Source organism: Triticum urartu, chromosome 2A (assembly GCF_056163025.1).
Source record: "Triticum urartu cultivar PI428250 chromosome 2A, HENAU_Tu73, whole genome shotgun sequence".
NCBI classification, from domain to species: domain Eukaryota; kingdom Viridiplantae; phylum Streptophyta; class Magnoliopsida; order Poales; family Poaceae; genus Triticum; species Triticum urartu.
The window spans coordinates 119,381,963-119,390,091 of record NC_141874.1 but is presented as its reverse complement, the minus strand read 5'-3'; positions in this window follow the sequence as shown (position 1 = coordinate 119,390,091).

The window sequence follows — 8,129 nt, the reverse complement described above, 5'->3', positions numbered from 1 at the left end:
GACTCCATATATTCAATTTCGGGGAGGAAAAAACTAGAGAGAAGGATTCATCGCGTTTTACGATACGGATGCGCCGCCAAGCCCTAAACTCTCTTGGGAGGGCTGATCTGGAGTCCGTTCGGGGCTCCGGAGAGGGGAATCTGTCACCATCGTCATCATCAACCTTCCTCCATCACCATTTTCATGATGCTCATCGCCGTGCGTGAGTAATTCCATCGTAGGCTTGTTGGACGATGATGGGCTGGATGAGATTTATCATGTAATCGAGTTAGTTTTGTTAGGGATTGATCCCTAGTATTCACTATGTTCTGAGATTGATGTTGCTATGACTTTGCTATGCTTAATGCTTGTCACCAGGGCCCGACTGCCATGATTTCAGATCTGAACCTATTATGTTTTCATCAATATATGAGAGTTCTTGATCCTATCTTGCAAGTCTATAGTCACCTACTATGTGTTATGATCCGGCAACCCCGAAGTGACAATAGTCGGGACCACTCCCAGTGATGACCGTAGTTTGAGGAGTTCACGTATTCACTATGTGTTAATGCTTTGGTCTGGTACTCTATTAAAAGGAGACCTTAATATCCCTTAGTTTCCAATAGGACCCCGCTGCCACGGGAGGGTAGGACAAAAGATGTCATGCAAGTTCTTTCCATAAGCAGGTATGACTATATTCGTAATACATGCCTACATTACACTGATGAACTGGAGCTAGTTATGTGTCAGCCTAGGTTATGACTGTTAGATGATCGATCGCATCCGGCATAATTCTCTATCACCGATCCATTGCCTACGAGCTTTCCATATATTGTTCTTCGCTCATTTACTTTTCCGTTGCTATTGTTATCATCACTATAAAACACCAAAAATATTACTTTTGCTACCGTTACCTTTTACCATCGTTACCACTACTATCATATTACTTTGCCACTAAATACCTTGCTGCAGATATTAAGTTTCCAGGTGTGGTTGAATTGACAACTCAGCTGCTAATACTTGAGAATATTCTTCGGCTCCCCTTGTGTCGAATCAATAAATTTGGGTTGAATACTCTACCCTCGAAAACTGTTGTGATCCCCTATACTTGTGGGTCATCAGTGGTCGAGCGACCAGAGAAGGGCAAGATCCAAGCCGTCCAGCGTCCCGTCTACTACCTGAGCGAGGTTCTCTCCACCTCCAAGCAGAACTACCCGCACTACCAGAAGATGTGTTACGGCGTGTACTTCACCGCCAAGAAATTGAACAGTACTTCCAAGAGCACGTCGTCACCGTGGTCAGCACGGCCCCCCTCGGCGAGATCATCGGGTGTCGGGATGCCTCTGGCCGGGTCGCCAAGTGGGCGCTCGAGCTAGCCGCCCACACCATCCTCTACGAGCCCCGCACCATGATCAAGTCCCAAGCCCTGGCCGACTTCCTCATCGACTGGACCGAGACCCAGCACCTATCGCTGCCGCCGGATTCAACGCACTGGTGCATGCACTTAGATAGTTTGAAGATGCGTCTCGGCCTAGGGGCCGGCATTGTGCTTTCCTCCCCAAAGGGCGACCAGCTCAAATACGTTCTCCGGATCCACTTCACCGCCTCCAACAACGTTGCCGAGTACGAAGCGCTTGTGCATGGCCTCCGACTTGCCAAGGAACTCGGCATCTGGCGCATCCTGTGCTATGGCCACTCGGATCTGGTAGTGCAGCAGTGCTCCGGCGAATGGGACGCCCGTGACCCCAACATGACGAGATACCGTTTCCTCGTTCAGAAGCTGTCCAGGTTCTTCACGGGCTGCGAGTTCCTCCACGTCCCGCGTGCAGAAAACGAGGCGGCCAACACGCTCGCTAAGATCGCCTCATCTAAGCAATCCACCCCGTCCGGCGTCTCCCTCGAGCACCTGCACAAGCCGTCCGTCAAGCCGTCTCTGGACTCCGAGTTCATCTACGTCCCGGACGCCCCAGCCGCGTCTCAACCCGGCCCGGGGACTGCTGAACCCGGCCTGGGGGCTGTTGCCGTCGACCTGACCGCCGTTGTTCCCAGCCCGAGGACTGCTGAACCCGACCCCGGGACTGCTGCCGTCGACCCGGCTGCCGCCGTTCCCGACCCGGGGGCCGCTGAACCCGGCTCGGGGGCTCATGTCCCGGAACCCGCCATAGTGGCCGTCCTCGCCGTGGTGACGGTGCCATCATGGGCCCTGCCCATCTCAGAGTTTCTGGAGAATGGAGTTCTCCCCACAGTCGAGACCGAAGCCCGGCAGGTGCAGCGCCGGGTGTCCGCCTACAGCATCATCAACAACGAGCTTGTCAAACGGAGCTCCACCGGCGTGTTCCAGCGCTGCGTCGAGCAAGACAAGGGCATTGAGATCCTCCTCGACATACACCAGGGCGAGTGCGGGCACCACGCCGCCTGTGATCCCTGGTGGCCAAGGCTTTCCTCCATGGTTTCTACTAGCCCACGACCCTCGAAGACGCCGAGTCGCTCGTCCTCAAGTGTGAGGGATGTCAGCGCTTCAGCAAGCGCAGCCACCAGTTGGTGTCAGCACTTCGGACCATCCCGATCGCTTGGCCCTTCGCGGTCTGGGGACTCGACATGGTGGGGCCTTTCAAGAGCGCTCGAGACGGCATGACGCATTTGCTGGTGGTGGTGGACAAGTTAACCAAATGGATCGAAGCAAGGCCAATCAAGAAGCTGGACAGTCCAACGGACGTCCAATTCATCAAGGACATCGCGGTGCGCTACGGCATGCCGAACAACATCATCACGGACAACGACACCAACTTCGCCAAGGGCGCGCTCGCGCAGTACTGCTCCGTCTCTGGCATCTGCCTCGACCTGGCTTCCGTTGCACACCCGTAGTCCAACGGCCAGGTCGAGCGGGCCAACGGCCTCATCCTATCCGGCATCAAGCCACGGCTCGTCGAGCCTCTTGTCTGTTCACCTGTCAGCTAGCTTGATGAGCTGCCGGCCGTCCTCTAGAGTCTCCGAACAACGCCAAACCAGTCGACCGGGTTCACCCCGTTCTTCCTCGTTTATTGAGCGGAAGCCGTCATCCCGACCGATGTTGAGTTTGACTCGCTGCGCGACGCGATGTACACCAAAGTCGAAGCCAAAGAAGCCCGCGAAGACGGTGTCGACCTGCTCGAAGAAGCATGTCTCCTAGCGCTCAGCCATTTATTAGCAAGGCCCGAGGCACTACCACAGCAAGAAGATCAAACCCCTAGTGTTTCGGGAAGGAGACCTTGTCCTCTGATTCGTCTAGCAGCAAGCCGGCCAGCACAAGCTGTCCTCCCCGTGGGAGGGCCCCTTCATCATCAGCAAGGCCTTGTGTGATCACAACGCCTACCACCTGATCGACGCCCGCAAGTCAAACAAGCGCAAGAGAGACACCGCCGGCAAAGAAAAAACCCGGTAGTCGAACACGGAACTTCTCTGCCCGTTTTACAGTTAGCCGTCTACACGTATGTATCACTGCCTTTTGTAATCATTTGAAAACTATGGAGTCCCTGAACGACGCTTGGGGGCTACCCTTTCTGACCAAGCTATTGTGTCTCCTACATTTGTGCATTATTTACCTCTCCATCAAACCCGGCCAACAGTGCAACTCGCTCGACCCAGGGGCTCGGGGGCTGGCCGGCTTGGTCACCACCCGTCGCCTTACCTAGTGGTTCCTGATGCATTGGGATCGCCATAGTCTTCCACTTTGCCCTAAGCCACAGAACCGGCTCTGGCTGTCAGCCGGCAAGCACGCAAGGCCAGAGCAGCAGTGTGCCACGAACACTAAGTTAAGGACCACCGGGTTACCCAACTCGGCCGTGCCACTTTAAGTTCAGCACTTCTGGCTGCTCGCCAATCGGCTTCGCTAGGTTGCCTCCAGCCGGCCTAGTGGGTGTTTCGCTCATGCTCAATGTCTTGACAGCTTAAATACTGCGCGCTCCTCTCAAAGGCCAAACTCCTTGTCACGAATCGGAGCCTTGGCCGTCAGACTCGCAGGGGGAAGTCCGAGAGGGGAAAATCGCAAGAAAACGGCTCGAAGGACAAAAAAAGCAAGAGCACGAACAGCCACGAAATTTATACATCACAAGTTCAAATTTAAGCAGGCCCCAAGGCTAGAATTCATTACACCCAGAAACCCCCAGTGGGTGGGTGGACCTACTACCTACCAGAAATTTCTACTAAGTTAAAAAACAGGCGGCTTCAGGCATCCCCCTCGGTGGCCTCCGGGTTCGCCGAGGTGCCGGTGTCTCCCTCATCGACGCCCTCGTCACGGTAGATGCCCGTCTCCTCGGGGCTACCCTCCGGGTCGTCCAGAAGAAGGCCATAGTCGTCAGCAGGCACGACTCCGCCATCTTCTGCCCACTCCGGCCAGAACTCGTCATGGAAGGCGAACCCGGCGATGTAGATGGCCAGTGCAGCAATCCGGCCGGCCTCCACCTGTAGCTGGCTCTCCGAGCCGGCTCGCTGGCCCATCAACGCGCCCAGCAACAGATCCGGATGCCTAGACATCGCGAACCTGAGCGCCATCTCGGCGCCAGCACGAGCGGCGGAAACACGCCAGTCATGGAGCCGATCCGGCCCTGCCTCCAACCGCCATGCCAGCCGCGTGAAGCTGCTCAGCGTAACGGAACCCAGCCAGAGGGCCGCCGTCATCGCCGTGCCGGCCTGAGAGAGCTGCCCCATTTGGTCGCCGAAGACTAGTAGATGATCCTCTACGGCGGTCACGATCTCTGGGAAGGTCCAGGCCACCTGCAGGTCGGTCCTGGAGCCGACGATCCCTTGTGGGTCACGCTGAAAGAGGACGGCCTCCTCTGCTAGTTCAAGAACAAGAAGCCGGGGTCTCAGCCCGGCAGAATCCAAGGAAAGCACTTACTTGAGAAGGACTCGTCCAGGTGCTGCGCTTCAAGCAACGTACCGCGCCGCTCTAGGACAAGGGTTTGGTCGCGCTCCTGCAGCGACTTCTCCAGCTTGGCGACCTTGGCAAGAGCCGCCTTCAGCTCAGCGTCCTTGGCCTCGGTCGTCTTCTCGGCCTCCTCGCGGCAACAGGTTCCCCCTCCCAGGTCTCCTCCGCAACGGCCACCAACGCCCTCAGGCGCAACACCTCGGCCAGGAGCTGGCCCTTGTCGTCGGCCAGCTTGCCGCGTTGCTGGTCCGCCTCGGCAAGGGCCCGCTGCGCCTCCACAACCTTGGCGGCTTCCGCCTTCAGGCGCTCCACATCGGCCTGGAGGCAGCCCTTGTCGCCCTCCAGCGGCTCCCGCAGCCGACTAGTTTCATCGAGCGCCTGCCGGGCTCCTGTCGCCTCTGCCCTCGCCCTCGCCACCTCGGCCCCAAGCCGGCTGGTGTCGGCGACAAGGCGGTCGTAATGAAGGCTGGATCGAATCAGCCGCGTTCTCCAAGACAGTACCTCGGCTGCAGAGGAAAGAGTCAGAAACGAAGACAACAATATAAGATTCGACCCAACTGCTACATAGTTGGCCCGAATCTCGGGTGCTACACCCAGTGGGTGCGCTAGCGCGCCCCCACTATAGAAGAGCACACAAAAGAATACCTGCCGCAGCGCGGAGCTCCTCCTCCTTGGTGGCGAGCTGCTCCTTGAGATGCCGGTGCTTCTCGAGAAGCCGGTTGAAGATGTTGACCCTGTAGGAATCCAATTGCTGCAAGAAGCGGAGGTCAACACAAGGACAACAACTTAAGATTTGACCCAACTGCTACCTAGTTGGCCCGAATCTCGGGGGCTACCCCCAGTGTGTGCGCTAGCGTGCCCCCACAAAGAAAAAACAAAGGCAAAGAAAAAAATTACGGTCAGGGCGCGATCCAGCTCCAGCTCCTGCGCCTGCTCCACCTCGGCCTGGGCGAAGGCCTGGATCCGGTTTGCCCGCCCTCGCAGGCGCCGGGTCATGGCAGCCATCGCCGCCTCCTCCTGGGTCAGAGGCCCGAAGAAGACATTGCTGGGCCCGCCCCGCGTCGGCTGCGACCCGATGGCCCGGCGCCCCTGGCCTGAGCACCAGGGCGCATTCTCCGCTGGCCGCCTCCCCCGCGGCCGGCGCCATCGCCGGTTCGGTGGCCGGGGTGGCCTGCGGCCCCGCCACCAGCGACGCCTCGCCCGTCGACGCCAGAGGCGCCCCCTTCGGCGCCATCCGCGGCGCCTCCCTGAAGACGACATTGTCGCCGCCTCCGCCTGCCTTCTCGACCTCATCGGTCTGTGGTGGGGTGCCGTCCTCAAGCACCACGACCTCCTGGTCGAGGTCCATCACGTCCGCACGGCCGTCCCAGCCGTGCTCTCCCCCCGACGCCGGCACGAAGATCGTCGATGCCACCACTATTCCCGTCGGCATCTCCGGCCATGCCAGCCCCTCGCTGGCCCGCGCCCACGTCGCCGCGGTGTTAACCCAGGCCTGGGTCGACACCGCCTCCAGCTCCGCCACGGCCCGGTTCTAGTTCCGCCAGGCCTGGCCTTCGGCGTCGGTCGGGTCCAGGATGAGGTCCGGATCCACCGCCACCGCCCGCTCTTCCTCCTCGTCCTGGTCGACGGTGCCAGACCGACTCCTCCGAAACACGGCGCCCTCATTGGACGCCGCGTCTGCTGCCGCCACCGCCAACAAGATCGGCAACCTGAAACGCAAGATGGAGTAAAAACACAAAAGCCAAGCAGAGCAGCTCGGCCACTCGATTCGAGCAAGGAAACTCATCCTGGCACCACCAGAATGATGGGCCTCACGGCCCTCTCCTGCGGAACGCCGCGCCTCCTCTTGGCAGGCAGCTTCGCGCCACCGGCTGGGTCCGCCGCGTGCTTCGCGGTCACGGCCCACGGCGCGACATTGTCCTTCCCATGCGGCCGGCTCACCGCCGGCTCCCCCCGAGTCGACTCGGCTCCGGTTGCGCCGCCACCTGCCACCACTACAACAGCAACTCGCGTCAGCATCCCCAAGGCCGTCCCGGAGCTGACAACTCAAAGAAATGGAGAGAAGCTTACCTACTCGGCGCCCTGCGTCCGCGTCGGCGGTCGCCCCCCTCCCCGCCGTCATGGGCCTCGGCCTCCTTCGAGGCAGCGCGGGCCACCTGCGTCTACGCCCGGTCGTAAGGATGCCGGATGGCGTTTAGAAGTATCTCCCGCATGGCGTCGGGGTGAATAAGAAGATGAGTAGTAGCAAAACATGGAGACCAGGGACTCACTGCGGGCGCCGGGTTCGACTAGCTGTACAGAGACTTCCCGAACTCCCAATCATCCCGCAAGTTGGCCTTGGAGATGTCGTTGATCCGGCGGGCAACCTAGTCCGCCCCCAGCCGCAAGTTCGACATGCGGGTGCGGTCCTGAAGCCCCGTCATCTTGCCGATGAGATGGCTGCACTACTGCAGCGGCAGCACTCGGCGCCTGATGAAGGCGGTAATGAGGTCGGTGCCGGTGAGCCATTCCCGCTCCTTCATCACCGACACCCGCTCGCACAGGTTGAGCACCTCCTGCGACGGGTGCTTGGGGAAATAACCCCAGTTCTTCTTCTCCCTCGGCGGAGAGTTGACGAAGGGCAGAAAGTTGATGTGGTCCATGCCGAGGTAACGGACGTAGAAGAAGGAATTCTACCATTTCTTGGCAGAATCCTTCAGCGGCATCTCTGGGTAGTCAGTGCCCGATCGCTTGGACATGACGGCGGCCCCGCACTCAGACATCTCCCCGGCCCTCGGCCCCTGCTGCTTCAAGGAGAATAAGCGGACCCAGTGGTCGATCGAGGGCTCGCCCCCCAGGTACCCTCGTAGAGGGTGACGAAGCCCGAAAGTTGCACGATGGCGCCTGCGCCAAGATGGTGGGGCTGGAGCCCGAAGAACTCCAGGAAGTCATTGAAGAAGGTGCTCGCGGGAAGCCCGACCCCGCACTTGAAGGGCGGGTAGAAGACCACGCGCTCCGTGCCCTCCTGCTGCAGCTCCCGCTCGCCTCGCGGCAGGCGCACGACAACCTCCATCTCCCCCGGCAAGCGCCTGGAGGTGCGAAGATAGGCGATGTCGTCCAGGGTGACTGTTGAACCCATCCACAAGCCCGATGGCAGCGCCATGGCTGAAGGCGAAAGAGAGAAAGGAAGAAGATGACGACTAAGCTCTACTCAAGGTTGCAGGCGTCGCGGCCCACGGCGGTTGCAAGAAGCAGAGGAAGGAAG